Raw genomic sequence first — 20,054 nt, forward strand, 5'->3', positions numbered from 1 at the left:
AAATTCTTTATGCGTCCCAGAAAAAAAAACAAAATTTATTCAATCTTCCTGGTGCTCCTTTCTTGAAGTGCCAAGAAAATAGCAGCATATCCAGAACTTATAGTTGAGTTGTATCCTTGAATTATCAGTTTCTACTTGTAAGCTGAATGCACAATTGAGACAGCACTGAGTTCTAAATGCAGTCATATTGGTGGTGTGAAGAAAGAAAAATAATCGATAGCTATTTGAAGATTTCAAAGAATAATGCATTAGACTAAGGAGTCACTTAATGAATAATCCTTCCCAACAGAAACTACTAAATTTAAGTAATTGAATCTATCCTTTCAAAGAACAATTAGCAGGGCTATATTTCAGGTCTAATGTTTGACCACTATAATATGCCTAAATTAATTTCTTTAAGTTATAAATAAAATTTCTTTTCTTCTGATTTTTTGGATAGCTCCTGGAAAAACAGAGGGAAGTGGGAAACAAATGGCATGATATGGCTGTTGTAGGCATTGAGAGCTGTAACTCAATCTGTTGCATGTCAATGTGGGAACAAACACAAATATACATTTGCACATTCAGATGCTAGCATCTAGGCAGACTTCACTTATGTCAGTTAGAGACTTTCTGAGTCTTGAAATTAGCATTTCTCCTACATACAGATTACAGAATTGCAGAAAGTGATTCATATTAACTTTTTTGCATATATAAATGGGCAACTACTGATACAGAAGAAACAATTAAATCATTTAATTTATAGCAGGTAGATTGAGCATAAGTAAACAGAGGCAGAAATTTGGGTGTGTGTGTGAGATAGGAATAAGGAATGAAAGATGATTGACAGGTATTTTACAACAGATTATTAGATAAGTATTTCTTACCCCCATTTACGTCTAAACACAAAACTAAACTTTAGTTTCTATATGTTCTCACCTAATCACCATAAACAAACTCTTCTCCCATTGTTCCCTGAAACAACTCTTTGTTAGTTTGGCTTCACTCTTTACTTTCCCTTTATCCTTATTCTTACTTGTCTGCACTTGTTGATACTCTTCTACTTACTTGGAACGTTTTGTTATCCACTCTAACTATTCTAAATTTTGCCCTATCTTCATGATCTACAAAGTGCTTTACACATACTGTCTCATCTGTTCCTCAAAGTAATCCTATATTATAGGTATTATTACTATCCTCATTTGATAATTAAGGAAACTAAGACTGAAAGAAGTTAACAGACTTACATAGTTATATAGCTAGTAAGGATCTGAGGTGGTATAATGATTCCTTGGTGTTATTACATGACTATCTCACCGTTTTCCTGCTTATCCATCCCCTAAGGATATTATTTATAGCAAACTCAAATAGCAAATGAACCACTATAAGCCACATATGAATTTAGAAAACACAAACTAACATGATCTTTTATTTATCTTGCTAATCATTTTTCTATTATATTTTGATCAGGTTCTGACTGACACTGAGGATTTTGCAGGTTGGTTGTTTAAAGACTGACATCTCTGCTTTACAGCATTTTCTCATAATATTGAATTTATTTGTTGTTGATTCATGTATTTTTGTCTAGTTTCCCACTAAATTATAACTTTCCTCCATTACAATATAAAGTTTTTGAGAATAGTTATGTTTTATTTTTTATATTTGTATTCTTTTTAGAAAAATTCTTACTGAGGCACCTTGATTAAATGTTTGATTGTACTGTGTCTCAGTTTTTACATGCTAACTTTATGTATTTTCATTTCTGCTTTGGTGACTTTCATCTTCATTCTTTAGAAATTATAGCATTCTTTCCCACAACAATACAACATCACCAGAAAAATATGAGTGTCAAAAATATTGAGTCTTTATTTCAATGAGAAGGAAGGAGTTATTAATTCTGGACTCAATTCATTGCACATTTACTTCAGTGTTTGTTCCAAATCTAGATATTGATACTCTATAAGTTGTCTATCCTGTGTCCCATTTGTGCAAAAATGTGTGTAACAGCTCTTTTTATAGTAGCAAAAAAACCCCATTACAATGGTGCCCGCCTATTAAGGTCTAAACAAGTTAGCTTCATAGTGTAATGCAAGATTTTTGTCCCCAAAACCATGACAAAATCTACTATGTGAGAGAAAACTAAGAAGGTCCAATGAACCAATACAGAATGAAGGAAGTAGAACAATTCACACAATGACATTATTTTAAAGAAAAACATTTTAAAGACTTTTCAATTCTGATCAGTGTAATGACAAATCATGATTCTAGAAGACTAAAAAATGAAACAAATTGCCCACCACAAAAGTGATAGACTTAAAATGCAGAATGAGGTAAGCAGGAATATCTTTTTTTAACAAAAGAAAGTTATCTGAAATATTGTTAGGACATTTCTTTAAATTACTGTATAGAAGAGAATGCAGGCATTGGTAGAAATTGATATTTTCTCAATCACCTACTTTGGTAGCAATAAGATTTGAGATTATTTTTAACCATGTATCTTGCATTTACTCCTTTTGAATATCTCAGTATTGCATTCCCCAAGGTCCTAAACATCATATCACCTGTTTGTGTTTGTACTTTTGCTTTTTGTTTGTACTCTGTCTAGTATAATTACTTGTCTTGGATTTTTTCTATTTGTACTTTGTCTAATTCAGTTGCTTGTCTGAGTTTTTTCTCAAAGACTTTTTTTTTAATTTAAGTATTTTTATTTATTTGTTTTTCCAACAACATGTAACAATAGTGTTCATGAATCTTTTTTTGCTAAGTTTAAGTTTTACATTTTTTCCTCCATTCCTTCACTCCCTCCTCCCTCTGACAGAAAGCAATCTAATATAGACTTTATTAGTGTAATTATGCTAAAACATAGATCCATATTAATCATGTTGTAAAAGAAGAATTAAATTCAAATGGAAAAAACAGAGAAAAACAATGACATAATACAAAAGACAACTTTTAAAAATTGAAGATAATAAGCTTTAGTCTACTTTTAAACTCCACAGTTCCCTCTCTGGATATGGATGGTATTTTCCATCACAAGTCTTTTAGAATTGTCTTCGATTATTGTACTGCAGAAAAGAACAAATCCATTATAGTTGATAATCACCCAGTTTCGTTAGTATGTGTAATGTTTTTTGTTCTGTTTATTTCACTTAGCATCAATTCATTTAAGTATTTCTAGACTTTTCTGAAGTCCTATCCTTCATGATTTCTTAAAGAACAATTATATTCCATCACATGCATATACCACAATTTGTTCAACCATTCCCCAATTGATGAGAATCCCCTCAATTTCCAATTCTTTGTCACAACAAAAAAAGAACTGCTACGAAAATTTTTATACCTGTGAGTTTTTAATCCTTTTTATGATCTTTTTTTTTGGGGGGGGTACAGACCTAATAATGATATTACTGGATCAAAAAGAGAGCACATTTTATTTCCCTTGGGGCAGTTTCAAACTGTTCTCCAGAAAAGTCGGATAGGTTCACAACTCCACCAATAATACATAAGTATCCCAGTTTCCCTTATCTCGTCCATTATTGATCATTTTCCTTTTTAGTCATATTGAACAATCTGCTAGGTGTGAGGTGGTAGTGCCTCAGAGTTGTTTTAATTACCCAATCAATAATAATTTAGAGCAATTTTTCATATGAATATAGCTAGCCTGAATTTCTTCATCTGAGAATTGCCTTTCCATATCCTTTGAGTATTTATCAACTGGAGAATAACTGCTTTTCCTATAAATTTTACTCAGTTCTCTATATATTTTAGAAATGAGTCCTTTATCAGAAACGCTATTTGTAAAAATTGTTTCCCAATTGATTGCATTCCTTTTAATCTTGGTTGCACTGGCTTTATTTCTGAAAAACCTTTTCAATTTAATATAATCAAAATTATGCATTTTATATCCATTTTATAACATTCTCTACCTCTTATTTGGTCATAAACTGCTCCCCTTTACATAGATCTAGCAGATAAACTATTCATTGTTCTAATTGCCTTATGATATCACCTTTGATGTGCAAGTCCTGTGGCCATTTTGACCTTATCTTATTATAGGGTGGTTGATGTTGGTCTTTGCCTAGCTTTTGTCATAATATCTTCCAGTTTTCCCAGCAGTTTTTTATCAAAAAATAATTTCTTATCACAGAACCTGGAATCTTTGAGTTTATTAAACATCACATTACTATAGTCATTTTCTGTGGTTTCTTTTATATCTAGTCTGTTCCACTGATCCACCACTCTGTTTCTTAACTAGTACTGGTTTAGATGACTGATGCTTTATGATACAGTTTTAGATCTGACATGGCTAAGCCTCTTTCCCTTGCATTTTCCCCATTAATTCCCTTGCTATTCTTGACATTTTGTTCTTCCATATAAATTTAATTACTCACTGCCATTTTCTATGGCAGCAATCTAAATTCTGATGTTAATTGGAATACAAATGGTATGGTTCCACAGCCTTTGATAGTAAAGCTTGTTGTTTCATCCTTAAGTACCCTTTAATTTTATTTTTTAACCAAACTTTCTCTAAATTTATTTTCTCTTCATTGCTTCTTGTGGTTCTATGAGGCAATATTCCTCTAATCTTACTAATCTTTTCCATAAGAATTTGCAAATGACTTTGATTCTAAATCAAACAAGGGATATGCTAGATAATAACAACTGATTTTGCAAATATGTTTATGTATATATATATATATATATAAATTTATTTGTATATGTATATATTGACAGCTATATCTATGACACCCTTTGAATTTTAAATCAGCATTATTAACATTTTCTTACCACTTCAAGTCTAGACAATCAAACCCTGATGTGTAACTTTCATCAATTTTCCAAGGTGTAAATGCTCAGGCTGAAAATTGAACTACTGACTCATGGGAGCCAGTTTGAGCTACCTCCAGCATACTTCTGAATCAAAGCTCTCTTGGACTACTGTATCTCACCATATTCTTAGATGTTATATTATGTTCTAACTTTATAAATCAATAAATTGGGTATTTTAATATTGGGTGTCTTATCTTTCTGTCTCCAGCTTTTGGTAGGTGCCTTGAACATGGCAAGAGTTTAGTAGATTTTCATTAAAATGTTTGGGGTTCACTGATTCATGAGGTCATGAGTTTTGAAGATGGAAAAGACAAATAACTCATGGAAGATCAATTTTATTTCACACTAAATATTCTTCAAATGCAAGTGTTTCAGCATCCTTACATTTCATATTGTTAAAGCTGATTAAACTCCTTTCCTTCAGGATTGTTTTCTATGGTTAGATCACACACTTGCTCTTATGATCCTTGCACCAGAAAGAAACTGAGAACTAAAACAAAAACTGAATTGGGACATGGAATAAAACTGGTCTTAAAATTAGTGATTCCTAAATGGACTGGGTGAGCTGTTCAAACAATAGCCTGCATTGTCAATTTCTTCCAAGACCTGAGCTGGAGGGATTGATTCCTCCCAACTTCATCAGAGGTCTAAGCAATCATTAGCAGACTCTGTATAGGCATGAAGGGTTGATTGTGGTTGAGAAAGTTTTAAGAAGTGATCAGGCTGATGAACTTCTGAAACAAATGAAAGTAAAATACTTGTTAGCAGATTATTCTGAATTCATGGACAGATGAAAGAACCCTCACCTCAAGCCCTCATCCTAGTGTATGGAACAGATTGCAGTCCCCCACCTTCTTTCCACCCTTACCCATACCCCTAAGGAAAACTAGTGAACCCCTAGGGGAGGTATTATTAGAGGTCCTAGGTCAATTGGGAAAAGCATTTCTTCCCAGAAGAATTTGATCTAAAATGAGGAAAAACCTTGGTGAGAACCTGAGTCTTACTCAGGTAACAGATGGAGATTTCCATCCCCAGGACACAATATTCATGTGATATGGAACAGGATTTCTGGTGATGCTACTGTTTTTCTCTGAAGCTGGAGATATTTCTCCAGGCAAGCCATCAGAAATGGTGAGCATTAACTCAATACCCATCCCCAATTTTGCACAGAGATTGATGTGTGAAAGCAAGTAATCAGATCTGTTCTCCTGACTATTACCTCAGACCTCACAGAGTTTTTTCCTCCTTGGGTCTGATGGGAAGGAAACTAGTAAAGCACCAGTCTAAAAGACAAGTTTCTAATTTGCTCATTCAAGTACTTCCTTCCAAAACCATAGCCATAGGAGCCAAAGATTCAGTGAAATGCCCCCTGCAGATTCTGTATGACATTATTATATTGTTTTGGGAGCCAATTGTAGTTTATGGGGCAAAGGCAATATTGGTGATAATATGGATTTCAGCCTTTCAGTTTGCTCCCTAGGGCAGGGGGCCAGATCATCTTCCTGGATCTATGTCTTTTGGAAGTTCTCAAGTCTCCTTTTTTATCTCCTTTCAATCTCTGAACTGGGTTAGTATTAGTTACCTCTTCTGCAAAGTTCATTCTTTAAAAATGGGCAGCATAGGTGAGCTGTTGGTCAGTGGCTTAATTTTTACAAGCATGAGTAGGTTCTGGAAAAAAAACAAAGATGAAGAAATAAGAAATATGGTTGAAGAGTCATCCCTTCCTTTCTCTTCTAACTCCTCAGTGCTGGTTGTAGTGGTACTCATCTCCCAGTACCACAGGCCACACTTTTACAGCAGCCATTTTCAAAAATAAGGGTTTCTATGTCCTATATTAATGCCGCATATATGGCTAAGGGATCCTGGGACTCTCTGAATAAGCCACTACTCAGATATTATATCCTTTATAGTGGTTGGAAGAAGTTTAGTCCCTGACTTCTGGAAGTCAATTCCAGTTAACAATGAATTCTATCTAGTTCTGGTCTTCATTTAGTACTTATTGAATTAATGTTGTCCAGAGAGAAAGGAGAAAAATCAAAGTCCAAAACATTATTTCATAGGGTTCCACATAAGTGATTTCTAGAGGTAAATCATCCAATTACTTTTATTTCTCATTTCACAGCCTAACCTAATGACAAAGCCTACATTCTTCATAAAGTATAAAGTAAAATATTACATGAACATAATTCTCAAAATTATAGGGTTTGTGAATAAAATATTATGAAGATTTCAGTGAACAGAGAGCTAATTCCAAGTCAGAGAAACATGGGTTCAAGTTCCTCTTCTGCTATATTCTGGCTGTGTGACCCTGAACAAATCACTTTACTTCATGATCCTCCAGACAACTCAATAAGACTATAAATTTCAGAGCAGGGGCTAGTCTCCACAGGTAGAGAATACATATAATCTGGAAGTTCCTATATAAGTAATTTGACATTAAGATTTTTACAACTATCCATGACAAATCATGAAATTGTAAAGGTAGGGATATTCCATCCTGGTTTCCTGGGTAGTGCTGTTAAATTTCATTATCACTTCTTTTATTATTAATGTACCTGTATTTTTTCTCCTATTCTCCTAAATTCTTCTTAAGGCTGCTTTTTGACAAATCCACAGGTAAAGATTTAAACTAGAATCAGTAATACAGAACTGAGCATGAACATATTACCAATTTCATCATCTAAGCATTGATATCTCCTCCTCAGGAACTTAGGATAATAAAGAAATTTGGAGCCTTTGACTCATCTGGAAGTACATTGAGTACTGCAACATTCTCTTTCTTACAACAATGCTATTAGGTACAATCAGTAGAATAAGTACAATTATATCTACTATACAGATAAGGAAACTGTGGTTCTGAGAAGTTCAGTAATTTATTCATAGTCACATGGTCAGTAAGTATCCAATGGTGGATTAAAACCTAGGATTCCTAACTCCTGGTCCAAGCCTCTTAAGAAAACCATTCACTATCTAACATATTTGCCTAACAACTAGGTAAATGCAGTGGAATTTTCTTCCAAATTAGAAGAGAGATATCTTTCACTGAGGATCAGGAATCAGATCAATCACAATCTAAATCAGTGACACAAAGCTATGATTGATTATATTAGTCCATTTATTAAATTAAATTAAATATTTCAAGTACTATGGAAGACACCAGAGATACCAATATCAAAACAAAATTCTTGCCCTCAAAATACTTATATCTTATCAGGAAAAACAACATGCCTGCATATAAGCAAACACAATATATATATATATATATATATATATATTATATATATATTATATATATTATATATATAATATATATATATATATATGTGTGTGTGTGTGTGTGTGTGTGTGTGTGTGTATAAATAGATTCAAGGTAAAATTTAGTAAACTTCAGATAGCACACATTTAGGGAGGCATACAGAATCAAGAAAATATCTCTTAGAGCTATCAGAGATTTAATATAACTTATTCAACCACTCGAGATCTGAAGCACTGTTACAATGAACAGTGTTTACTCACATCAATCACAGATGCTCCAGGTCAGACTCTGTGCATTTACCAATTAAAGCTAAGATTTCACCACCCAGGTTTCATGTACATAATTTAAAAAATACTGTTTCAATAATTGAATTTCAATATAATTTATTTCTTTTATAACCCTATATTTTATTTTATTTTATGTGTTTAAAGTAAACAAATTTATTTCATCTCTTAAGGTCCTACTTTTCATTAGGTGAAAATTAGCTAACTCAATAAGTTTAATCCATACTAATATATGTTTGTTTGATATGTGTTTAAGAAAGATAATAAGAAATAAGTAATAATAAAAATTATGAGGACATTCTGGAAAAAAATGAACTGATTCAAATGTTGAAATTTTACTTATTATGATAAGGGAATGATATAGGGTCAAGTGAGATTTCCCCAAAATTCTAGTCTTGAAAATAAAGGATGAATTTCTCCTTTTCTCACTTTCAAGATATAGACAGGAGACCTGATAAAACCCTCAGACTGAAAGTAAAGAGAGCATGAAAAGTGATTCCAACAGGAAGTATTCAGTATTTGGTTTACCAAAGCATGAATGAGGTATTTATGGATTTGTGTGAAGGTATGCTCTCTAGAGCAGGTAACTTCAAGGATGAGGAAATAGCAACCACAAATAACCAAATTTCATCAAAATGAGAATCATAGTGAGTTTTACTAACAGTTCAGGACAGTCAGAGCAACTGTGTCATAATTATGAATCATTAAAGAAACATGGTTAAGCTTTCTTAGAAAAAACATACTTTGTCAATTCCAACTTCTTCCTTGTATTTGGGAGAATGCAGAACTGGAAAGCTCACCTGCCCTTTAATAAAACCATCCCTCATTAATCCCTGATTAATTCTGAGGGAGTGAGGAGATTTAATACTGTGTATGGTATATACTTAACCCCCTATATCTTTGAACAGACAGATCTTACACCTGAAGAGGATGACTGCAAAAAAATCATTCCTCGGTGACTGAATTTATCCTTGCTGGGTTAACTCATCAACAGGAGCTCCAGTTACCCCTCTTCATTCTCTTCTTAGTGATCTATGTAGCCAGTGTAGTAGGGAATTTGGGCTTAATCCTATTAATTATACTTAATTCACATCTTCATACTCCCATGTACTATTTAATTAGCAAATTGTCCTTCATTGATCTTTGCCATTCTTCTGTCATTACACCCAGAATGTTACTTAGCTTCTTGTCAAAAACAAATACTGCGGCTAGGTGGAGCAGTGGATAAAAGCACTGGCCCTGGAGTCAAGAGTACATGGGTTCAAATCTGGTCTCAGACACTTAATAATTACCTGTGTGGCCTTGGGCAAGCCACTTTAACCCCATTGCCTTATTTAAAAAAACTAAAAAAAAAATAAAACTAATACCATATCTTACCCTAAATGCATGATTCAGCTCTGTTTCTTTCATATTTTTGCTATTGCTGAATGTCATATGTTGGCAGCAATGGCTTATGATAGGTATGTTGCTATCTGCAGTCCCTTACTATACAATGTCATTATGTCTTATCAAATTTGTTTTTTGCTTGTTATGGGGGGTATATACACTGGGGATTATCAGTTCCACTATCCACACAGGCTTTATGCAGAGATTGTTATTTTGTAAGGCTAATGTGGTCAACCATTACTTCTGTGATCTCTTTCCACTCCTTAGCCTCTCTTGCTCCAGTACTTATATCAATGAAATACTGATTTTATGTTTCAGTGCTTTTAACATACTTGTCCCAACCCTGAGTATCCTTAGCTCTTACATCTTTATCATTAACAGCATCCTCCACATCAATTCCACTGAGGGTAGGTACAAAGCCTTTACTACTTGCATCTCCCACATTGTTGCTGTTATTCTCAGTTATGGCTATGCCATGTTTGTATACCTGCAGCCATCTTCAGTCAGCTCCATGGACCAAGGAAAAGTGTCTTCTGTGTTTTATACTAACATATTGCCCATGTTGAATCCCTTCATTTACAACCTAAGAAATAAGGATATTAAAATTGCTCTGATAAAATCTCTTGAGAAAAGAGGATTTTCATGAGAAGACTCATGGTATGACCTTGGGAAAATGCTCAAACTATTTATAAAAGACTAAGTAGAAGAGAACTTTCTCCAAGGTAGTATATTGAAAAACCAAGATTCTTTTTTCCATTAACACTTTCAGACCTGACTTCTTTATTCATTTTAAAGTTATCAATAAAATCATTATTTTAGTGAATCCAGATATGTTAATATTATTAATTCCACTGCAAAAATGTATATTTATGTAATAATTATGTATGTATCTATGCCTGAATGTAGAAATGGAAGTAATATCTATCTCTAAAAATGAGCTTGAATGAAACTTTGTGAATAATAAATAATTACTTCAAGGCAGAAGCTCTAGGTATCAAATGCCATGTTTGACTTTTGAGAACAACTGAAAAACTGTGTGCTAGTTGAATGGATTTAAGTGTGTTCAGTTTTTAATACATTATGGCAATCCTACTGGAAAGTGACACAGTGACAGGAGGAAGAAAACAACTGAATGACTAGAAATTAAGTCGGGAACGAGTGATAAAAGAAGCAACCACAAGTCAGAGAGAGAGGCAAGTTGGAGACCAGGCAAGTCGGTGGGTATTAGTACTATAGGGGGATAATTAGTTCAATTGTGAGCATCTGATATATTTTCCTTCATCTATGTCAGCTTGACTGAAGGGGTTAATTGAGCATGAGAGTGCATATATTTGGTATTAGTGAGTGGAAGATTTAGTACTGTATCTTTAACTAATATAGGGAGTCAATGCCTTTGATTCAATTTTTGAGGTTATATAAGCCTATTTAATGATTTCAGTCCTGCTAATTATGATTTCTATCATATCTGACCCTCAGGCTGGTTGGGATACTTTATTCATCATTTTCCTTTTTTTTAAAAATATTCTTTTTCTTATCAATTTAATTGCCAAAAATATAAACATTCTAATGTGCAAATAATAACAAAAAGGATTGTATATAAAATTGGGAACTGTTTATGAACCATTTATTTTTTTAAAAATGTATATGAAATGAAATAACAGCAAAGGTACCTTGTTTGTGTTCACTTCTTTTTATTTGCTTTCATGGCTTTTTTTATTTTACTGTTATTTTTATGCTTTTCCTTTTTGGGAGGGCTGTCTTTTATCTCTTATGATATGCCTACTCTCCAAAAGATATAAGAATTGCTATGGCAACTCTTTTTTCCCTATAATTGCCTTTTTTCTCCAATAAAAGAAGAGTCATTTAATTGCCTTGTACAGAAGACATTTTATAATATTATGCTCACCAGTTTGAATACTGTTATTGACTGCTGGATTGATAATAGCACATAAAAGTAAACAATGATGGGACTAGAGATGTGTTTGAAAGCAAAATGAGTACCAATTGCTGGCTTTTCGAACATGAGTTCATCTACAAAGCAGAACTGTGACAAAAACAATTCTTGGCAGCCTCATAGATGTCAAAAGAAATTCTATTGGGGAAAATCAATGTTCTAAATATAATTACTGCAGTCTCTTGTCTTTCAAATAGAAAAAACTATCAAGATTTAAGTGTCTTACATCAAAAAGTTTATATCAATAATTCTAATAAATAGAAAGTACATACAATCTTGAAGAAATTTCAAAGAATGATAGTATACTTAACTTGGTTCAGACATCTGGCAATCCTTTCTGCTTTCCTCTCTCTGGTTTTTCTTTCTATCTATCCCTGACTTTTGCTATTGGTAGTAGGCATGCCTCAAATGAGCAACCTATTTATTTCTAAATTATCCAATTGTAGCATAAAATTTCTTGCTGATTTTTCTTTATGAAGAATAATAATGTATTATATAATTCTAGAACTGGAAGCAGTTTTATAAATAAATTATTGAACTATATATCCTAACTTTATAGATGAGTGGTAACTGAAGTCCTAAGCAGTTTCTTGCCAAAGGTAACATAGTAAGAGTCAGAAATAGTAGTATCTATGTCTTCCTTATTTTCAGTTTAATCTTGTCTCCCTATATTAATGTCTATTCTATTCTTAGGCCAAAGATTTTTAACCTTAGGCCTATGAACCTTATTTGGGCTTTTATGGGTAGAAGAAAATTGAAGTAGAAAATTTTGATGGAAATTTTCAGTAACATCTAACTAAAATTTCTATTCCATTCAATTGTTTTTTTAAAAAAGTATTCTGAGAAGTGTTCCATAGGCTTCAACAGCCTCCAAGAAAAAGACCTATGACATGAAAATGTTAAGAACCTTTACCTAAGCAATAACCTGATGTTTCATCTCATAGATTCAATATATACATATATATATGCATATAATATAAATTGTAAATAGACACTAGAATTAAGAGGAATTGGGAAAGGCTTCTCTTGTAAGATTTGAGCTTAATTGAGATTTAAAGGAAAGGAGATGAGGAAGAAGACAAATGCAAACATGAGGGACAGCGAAATGCCTGGATACAACAATTAGCATGTATCATCCAAAAAAACAGTGAAGAGACCAGTCCCATTGGATTAAAGAGTATGTGGGAGGTAGAAATAGGAAGAAGACTAGAAAAGTGGGGGGTAGGCATAGTTTATAAAAGGTTTTGAACACATCAAAAAGAGAATTTTAAATTTTATCTTAGAAATAGATGATAGGTAATCATTAAAATTTCTAGAATGATGGTAAGACCTGTATTTTAGGGAAATAATTTTGATAGGTGAATGAAAGATGGAATGGGAAAACTTTATGTAAGGGAGAACAACCAGCTTGCTATTTCAGTATTCCAGATGTGAAATGATAAAGACCTACACTAGGACAGTGGCAGTATCAAAGAAGAAAAGAGAACATATGAGGGAGATGTTAGGAAAAAAATTGAAAGACCATGGGAACAGATTTTTTTATAGGGGTGAGGAAATAAAGAGTCAAGGTTGACACAGGTTGTTAGCTTGGGGGACTGAGAGGATGGTAACAGTGCGAATGATAAAAGAAAAGTTTGTAAGTGGGAAGAGTTTGGAAAGAAACATGAGTTCAGTTTAAGATGACTGTGGGAAATTTTTATAGTGCTGCCCTTTTTCTGTTTATCAGAACTTGTTTTCTATCTGATTCAGTCTTAGAATACTTTACATAATACTATCTGGGTCTTTAAAATGCAAATATAAGAAGGAGAATGAAATTATAAAGATAATATGGATAATTGGTTATTGAGATTGAAGTCCTAGATATTTCTCCCTTTACTATCTCATTTCTTATCACCTTAAATTATCATACACATTAGCAGGTTTCTAAAAACAATTGAATCTTCTAGCTATGGATACTGAGAGGATTATTTCCCCAAATTTTACTTTTTCATCCTTTTCTCAAAAATGTAGACTATAATAAAACCATGGTCATGGAATTAATTAGAGATCACATCCCAACTGTCATGTTGTCTGAAAGATATCTTTTTCTTATTAGTATATGATTATGTAGAAAAATATTTTTAATGAATAATATCGTTCCTAAAAGAAAATATTACTTTCTTGTAGAAAATAATTTTAAAATATTTTCCTTTTTAAAAATTATATAATAAAATCATAAGAAAAGCAGGTAAATGTTTCTTTGAATGAGTAAATAAGACTTACTGATTAGAATGATGGGGGTGAAGAATGTACTGGATTTGAGAGTCATGAAATGCTGATATTGATTCCCACTTCTTGTCCTTTAATAGCTTTTTGACTGAGCAAGTTAATTTTTCTGAGACTCAGTTTTCCTAATTGTAAAATTAATATGATTATGTTACTACTTTTACCTGTCAGGAAGGGGAATTGTGAGAAAGGGCTGTGGGAAATGGAGAAGGAAATAAAATCTCAAAAATATTGAAACAGTAATAAAAAAAATCAGTCATGATACAATTGTGCTCCACATCACTAAAATGTTAATTCACTTTACCAAAGGGTCTTGTATTGTTAAAAAAATTTTTATTGTAATCCTGTTGGCTCTAACAATCAAGATAAAAATTCCAACTTTTGACTGGTAGATAATATGAAAAAAAAATTTCTTTTAATCTGTAATACTGGGGTAAATTGATTTCTAATGATTAGATGGCAGCTTGGTGGCATGGTGGATAGGACATTAGACCTGAAATAAGGAAGACTTATCTTCCTAGTTCAAATCTAACCAAGTCACTTAGCAACTCTGTGGCTCTGGGCAAGTCATTTAACCCTTTTGACCTCAGTTTCTTCATCTATTAAAGGAGATGAAGAAGGAAATGACAATTTAGTTACTTTGCCAAGAAAAACCCAATTGGGTCATGAAGAGTCAGACACAAATGAAAAATGACTAAACAACAGCAAATGATTGTTGGACAAGTCTAGGAGTACTGCCAAAAAAATCTAAAATGATAGCAATTAATGTTCTATCTCTTTCAATCCCTTCTTTAGTACTTTTCTTCTCTGTTTCACTTGCCCCTTTCAGTTTCCAGTCATGAATATAGGAGAAAGATATTGAGGGCTGATGTTTTTACTTCCTTGGAGATATCTGGGAAGGAGCACATAGTGGTTGCTTGTTGTTATGGGAATGAGTGGTGATTCCCCAGATTCACTATACTGTTTCCCCACATTAGCTATATTGGGGCCATCATGTTTTTGGAGGGGTATGTTTCTAGGATCTGTCTCTTTTCCTACACTCACACCTATGTAGTTGAGAAATCTTAGGATTTCTATCGACCTACTTACCCAGGTTGCATTTCTGCAACACTACCTCTGTTCTCACTCTCTCCACTTGCATTTTTTTAGCCTACACAAAAACTCAAAAATAACAGGATGGTCAATCAGTAAAGTAAGTTATTTATTCAGGCTCAATGGTTTACAATCCAGAACAATGCATTGTCTTATTCAGAGAAGTACAATTATGGAATTATATACAAACAGAGATTATATACACTCAGAAGAGGTGGCTAGATATATAAGATAATAGCACATGGTTCACAAGTTATTTGTTGCAGGGTGATAGCATTTTTCCTGGAAAGACCAGAGACCTCTGACTAAACACCAAACTGGGGTCACCTGTAGGGTATATAGAAGAACTGAACTGCAGGAATGAAGGTATTGTAAAACTGTCTTTGAAGTTCTCTTTCTCCATGAACTATAGTTAGTTAGAAATTGCTGGTCTTGGATAAAATTCCCAGGAGTTTAACTAAAAAGAAAGGAATATTTAGAAATTGCTAGTAATAACAGGCTAGGAGTTCCACAGTTTCTATGTGACTGGCAAATGTGCTCTAGAAGGTCAAATCCCCAGAAGGTAACCTGGGATATACAGGAAACAACTCAACTCATACAACTCTGAGTCCACTGTTACAATTTTAGAATAAGTATTTATACTTCAGAAATCAGCAATCCAATTTTTTTTTCCTATCAAGGCTTATGAAAGTGATGGATAAATGTAAAAAATAGCATAACATGAAGAATAAGCTTAAATGGGTGTGCTGTTTAGGGTGATCATGTTGTTAAATATTTGCTAATACAACTCTGATGCTACCCCAGGTTCTAATATTAATAAACTGTATGGTTGTCTATTCTCTTAACACTGTAGTTCTCAAGTCACTATCAGTTAATAGTTAGCCAGTAGAATCAATTATTAGCAAAGGCATCTACTCAAATAGCACAAAAAGAGTGGTAATTAAAAAATATTTGCCTTGAAACACTGAAGTACCCTCTCCCACAAATCCCCAAAGTCCTTATTGGGATTGGAGAGAGCATATGGAAGCAAGGCAACTCCATGATTCTGGAACTGTGGTACTTTGATGTTTTTTTTCCTATCAAAAGAATTTTCATTAAGTTCAGTGAAGGGTGTGGTATTGGTGATGATCCATTTTTCAGCTGGGTTTGCTTCTGGGGGAGAGGTCAGCAAATCTACTGCTTAGACCAAACATGCTTCTTGGTTGCTATGAGGTCGCCTGACTGCCAGACTTGGTCAGGATGGTCTCTTGGTCATCAGACACTGCTGCTTGTGAACTAGGTCAGGAAGATAGTTTAACAGGTCAGTTTGTTCTTTCCACTAAATAATTATAGGGCACTGCTCAGTTCACATGTTATGGTACTTCTTTATTAAGGATGGAAGCTCAACCTTTCCTCTTTGACTTTGGGGTCCATCCCTGAGTTTTTCACCTTCCAGGAAAGAAGTAGGAAAGATAAACTCTCATATTCAACAATTCTTAATTCAGAGCTGAGTTCCCTGAATGAAGTGACCCACCTTAATTTTTAATAACCTTCCAGTTTATTGCTAAGATTCTTGTTGGATCTTAAACAAAAACATAAAAGCTGTTGAATTCATCTGTATTCTGAGGCAAGTTCATCTTCTTGCTGACCTTTTTTAGGCAATTTTATTATTCAAACATTTAGGAAGAGGGGCAGCTAGGTGGTGCAATGTAGAGCACTGGCCCTGGAGTCAGGAGTACCTGAGTTCAAATCTGGCCTCAGACACTAGTTGTGTGGCCTTGGGCAAGTCACTTAACCCCATTCCCTTGCAAAAAAAAGACTTAGGAAGAATCAGAACTGAAAGGACTGGACAGCAGCAACAACTGTTGCAGCAGCAACAACAAAAGATTCACAGCACTTTCTGGGTATGAGATGGTTCATTTGCCTCATTTTTTACTCCATGTCTTTGTCTTTACCTCTTTAACCCTTCAAAGGAGGCACATTCTTATATCCCTTAAAGAGATTCAGACTTGATCTTTGTGGTGGCAAAGAATTATAGGGGAATGTGTGATCAAGCTGTGGCATATGAATATGATGACATACTATTGTGCTATAAGAAATATTAGCAGGCAGATTTGGAAAAAGCTGAAAATAGTTACATGAACTGGTGCTAAGTGAAGTGTGGAGAGCCAGAAGAACATATACAATAACAAAAACATTGTGGGATGATCACCTATGATAGTCTTAGCTCTTCTCAGTAATATAATGTTCCAATACAATTCCCAAAGACTCTTATTTTTAAAAAAAAATTATTTAGGGTAATGGAGTTAAGTGACCTGTCCAAGGTCACACAGCTAGACAATTATTGTCTGAAGTCACATTTGAATTCAGGTCTTCTGACTCCAGGGCCAGTGTTCTCCAACCATGGTGCCATCTGGTTGTCCCTTCCCAAAGACTCTTAATGGAAAATACTATCCAGAGAAAGAAGTATATAGTATAAATATAGATAGAAACATAGTATTTTTCACTTTTTTTTGATTTTGCTTTTATTCTTGTTTTTTTCTCTTTGATTCCGACTGTTCTTTCACAACATAAGTAAAGTGGAAATATATTTAACATGAGTATACATGCATAATCTATATAGATTGTTTACTCTCTTGGAGAGGTAAGGGAGGGAGAAAAATTTGAAGCTCAGAATCTTATAAAATGAATGTTGAAAACTAAAGTAAGTAGTCAGAGAGAGACAGAGAGAGATAGACAGATACAGAGACAGACAGAGAGTGAGAGAAAAAGAGAGACAGAGAAAGGGAGAGGGGAGGGGGGGAGAGGAGAGAGAGAGAGAGAGAGAGAGAGAGAAGAGAGAGAGAAGAGAAGAGAAGAGGAGAGGAGAGGAGAGGAGAGGAGAGGAGAGGAGAGGAGAGGAGAGGATGAGGAGAGGAGAGGGGAGGGGAGGGGAGGGGAGAGGGGAGGGGAGAGGAGAGGAGGAGAGGGAGGAGGGAGAGAGAGAGAGAGAGAGAGAGAGAGAGAGAGAGAGAGAGAGAGAGAGAGAGAGACACTCAGGCTTGGTTAGATAGCAGGTCAAGAAGTCAAGAATGCTGGCACACTTATTCTATATCATTGCAAAGCATGAAAAAAACTGTCTGATTGTGTCCTGCCCCTATGCAAAAGCTTTGCTTTTTGGGATAAAATACAATTACCTCAGCCTGGAATTCAAAGCCTCAAACAATTTAATCCTCAACTTCCATTCCAACATAATTTAGATATACTCCACTTAACTGCCACCTCTGTTCTAGTCAAACTGACAGTCTAACTGTTCCTCATATACAACATTCCATCTTGATCCTGTGTCTTTGCATAGTGTTTCCATATCCAGTGTGTACTCTATTTCCACTTCCATGTCAAAAAAAAACTCTCACTTATTTCATTTTCAGGTACCTCTTTATATTTGAAACTTTTGTCATTCCAGAATTAATTATTCTTCCCCCCCTTAAAATTAATAATTGCATATTATATAAAAATTTGCATAGTGGTCATATTTACTTGCCTACATTTTAAATTGATCCTATTCCAATAGATCCAGTTCTAATTTCCATAACACATTGTATTTATCATAATGCTTTTTATATAATTATGTCATTTGATTCTCACATTGAGCCTTTGACATAGATTAGGCAGCTCATCCTATCTCACAGACCAGGGACCTGAGAAGGAGAAATGCAAAATCACACGTATTAGGTGTGATAAGTTTCTGACTCTCTTACTTTTTCATGAGTTTTATTCTCTCATATGTTTTCTTCAGGGCAACTTTGACATCTTTATTCCTTAGGCTATAGATCAGAGGGTTTAACATGGGTAAGATCATAGTATAAAACACAGAGGACACTTTACCCTGCATCATGGAATGAGCTGATGATGGTTGCAGGTACACAACCATGGCAGAGCCAAAAGTAAGAGCAACAGCAGTGATGTGAGAACTGCAGGTTGTGAAGGCCTTGAGTCTACCCTCAGTGGAACGGATGCGAAGGATGCTGGTGATGATGAAGATGTAAGAGCTAAGGATAGTCAGAGTTGGGGTGATGATGTTAAATGCACTTAAGTACAAGACCAAAAGTTCATTCACATAGGTGTTGGAGCAGGAGAGGCTCAGGAGCGGAAGGAGATCACAGAAGTAATAGTTGATAACATCAGCTTTGCAAAACAACAGTCTCTGCATAAAGCCCACGTGAATTGTAGAGCCAACAATTGCTAGAAAGGAGACTCCTGCCATGAGCCAGGAACATACTTGATAGTTCATCAGAACATTATAAAGAAGGGGGCTGCAAATGGCAACATAGCGATCATATGCCATCACTGCCAACATGTGGCATTCAGCAATAGCAAAAATGAGAAAGAAATAGAGCTGAGTCATGCACCCATGGTAGGAGATGATATTTTTTTCTGCCATGAAGTTCACCAGCATTTTGGGGGTGATGACAGTGGAGTGGCAGAGATCAATGAAAGACAGGTTCCTAATGAAATAGTACATGGGGGACTGAAGATGAGAATTCAGTCCAATTAATAAGATTATGCCCAAGTTTCCCACTACGCTGGCTGAATAAATTAGCAAGAAGAGAGTGAATAAGGGAAGTTGGAACCTTGGGTCATCTGTTAGCCCCTTGAGGAAGAACTGTGTCACTATAGAGTGATTGTGTGCATCCATGATCTCCAGCAGCTTTATCTCTATTTAGATTATTTTAAATTCCATGTTAGAACCATACCCAGACAGCACACAGACTTTGCTCCCACAGGTGGCACAGAGTTAATTTTGTAATTGATGTGCATTAATCTAGGGAATTTCTTGATTGAAAGATTCCCACACCAATGAAATTAAAAGTCTGGCTAAATAAAGAAAAATAAATACATTTTCCCAAATTTTCAAGAGCTCTATAGGATATGCATCTCATGCTTTATCATCTTTTTTATACTTATGCATGTATGACATATCTTCCTTACTGTAACTCTGCCCTAATTGTAAACAGTTGATTATGCTTATTTTAGCTGTTAAGCTCAG

At 34.4% G+C, this 20,054-nt stretch overlaps 2 pseudogenes; one reads left to right on the plus strand and one right to left on the minus strand.

Moving 5' to 3' along the window:
* The first annotated feature begins 9,298 nt into the window (after positions 1–9,298).
* On the plus strand, positions 9,299–10,381 carry LOC141506662 (olfactory receptor 8G1-like; annotated as a pseudogene).
* Positions 10,382–18,831: 8,450 nt separating this feature from the next.
* On the minus strand, positions 18,832–19,703 carry LOC141487997 (putative olfactory receptor 8G2; annotated as a pseudogene).
* Positions 19,704–20,054: the final 351 nt, after the last annotated feature.

This window comes from Macrotis lagotis, chromosome 1 (assembly GCF_037893015.1).
Source record: "Macrotis lagotis isolate mMagLag1 chromosome 1, bilby.v1.9.chrom.fasta, whole genome shotgun sequence".
Lineage (NCBI taxonomy): Eukaryota > Metazoa > Chordata > Mammalia > Peramelemorphia > Peramelidae > Macrotis > Macrotis lagotis.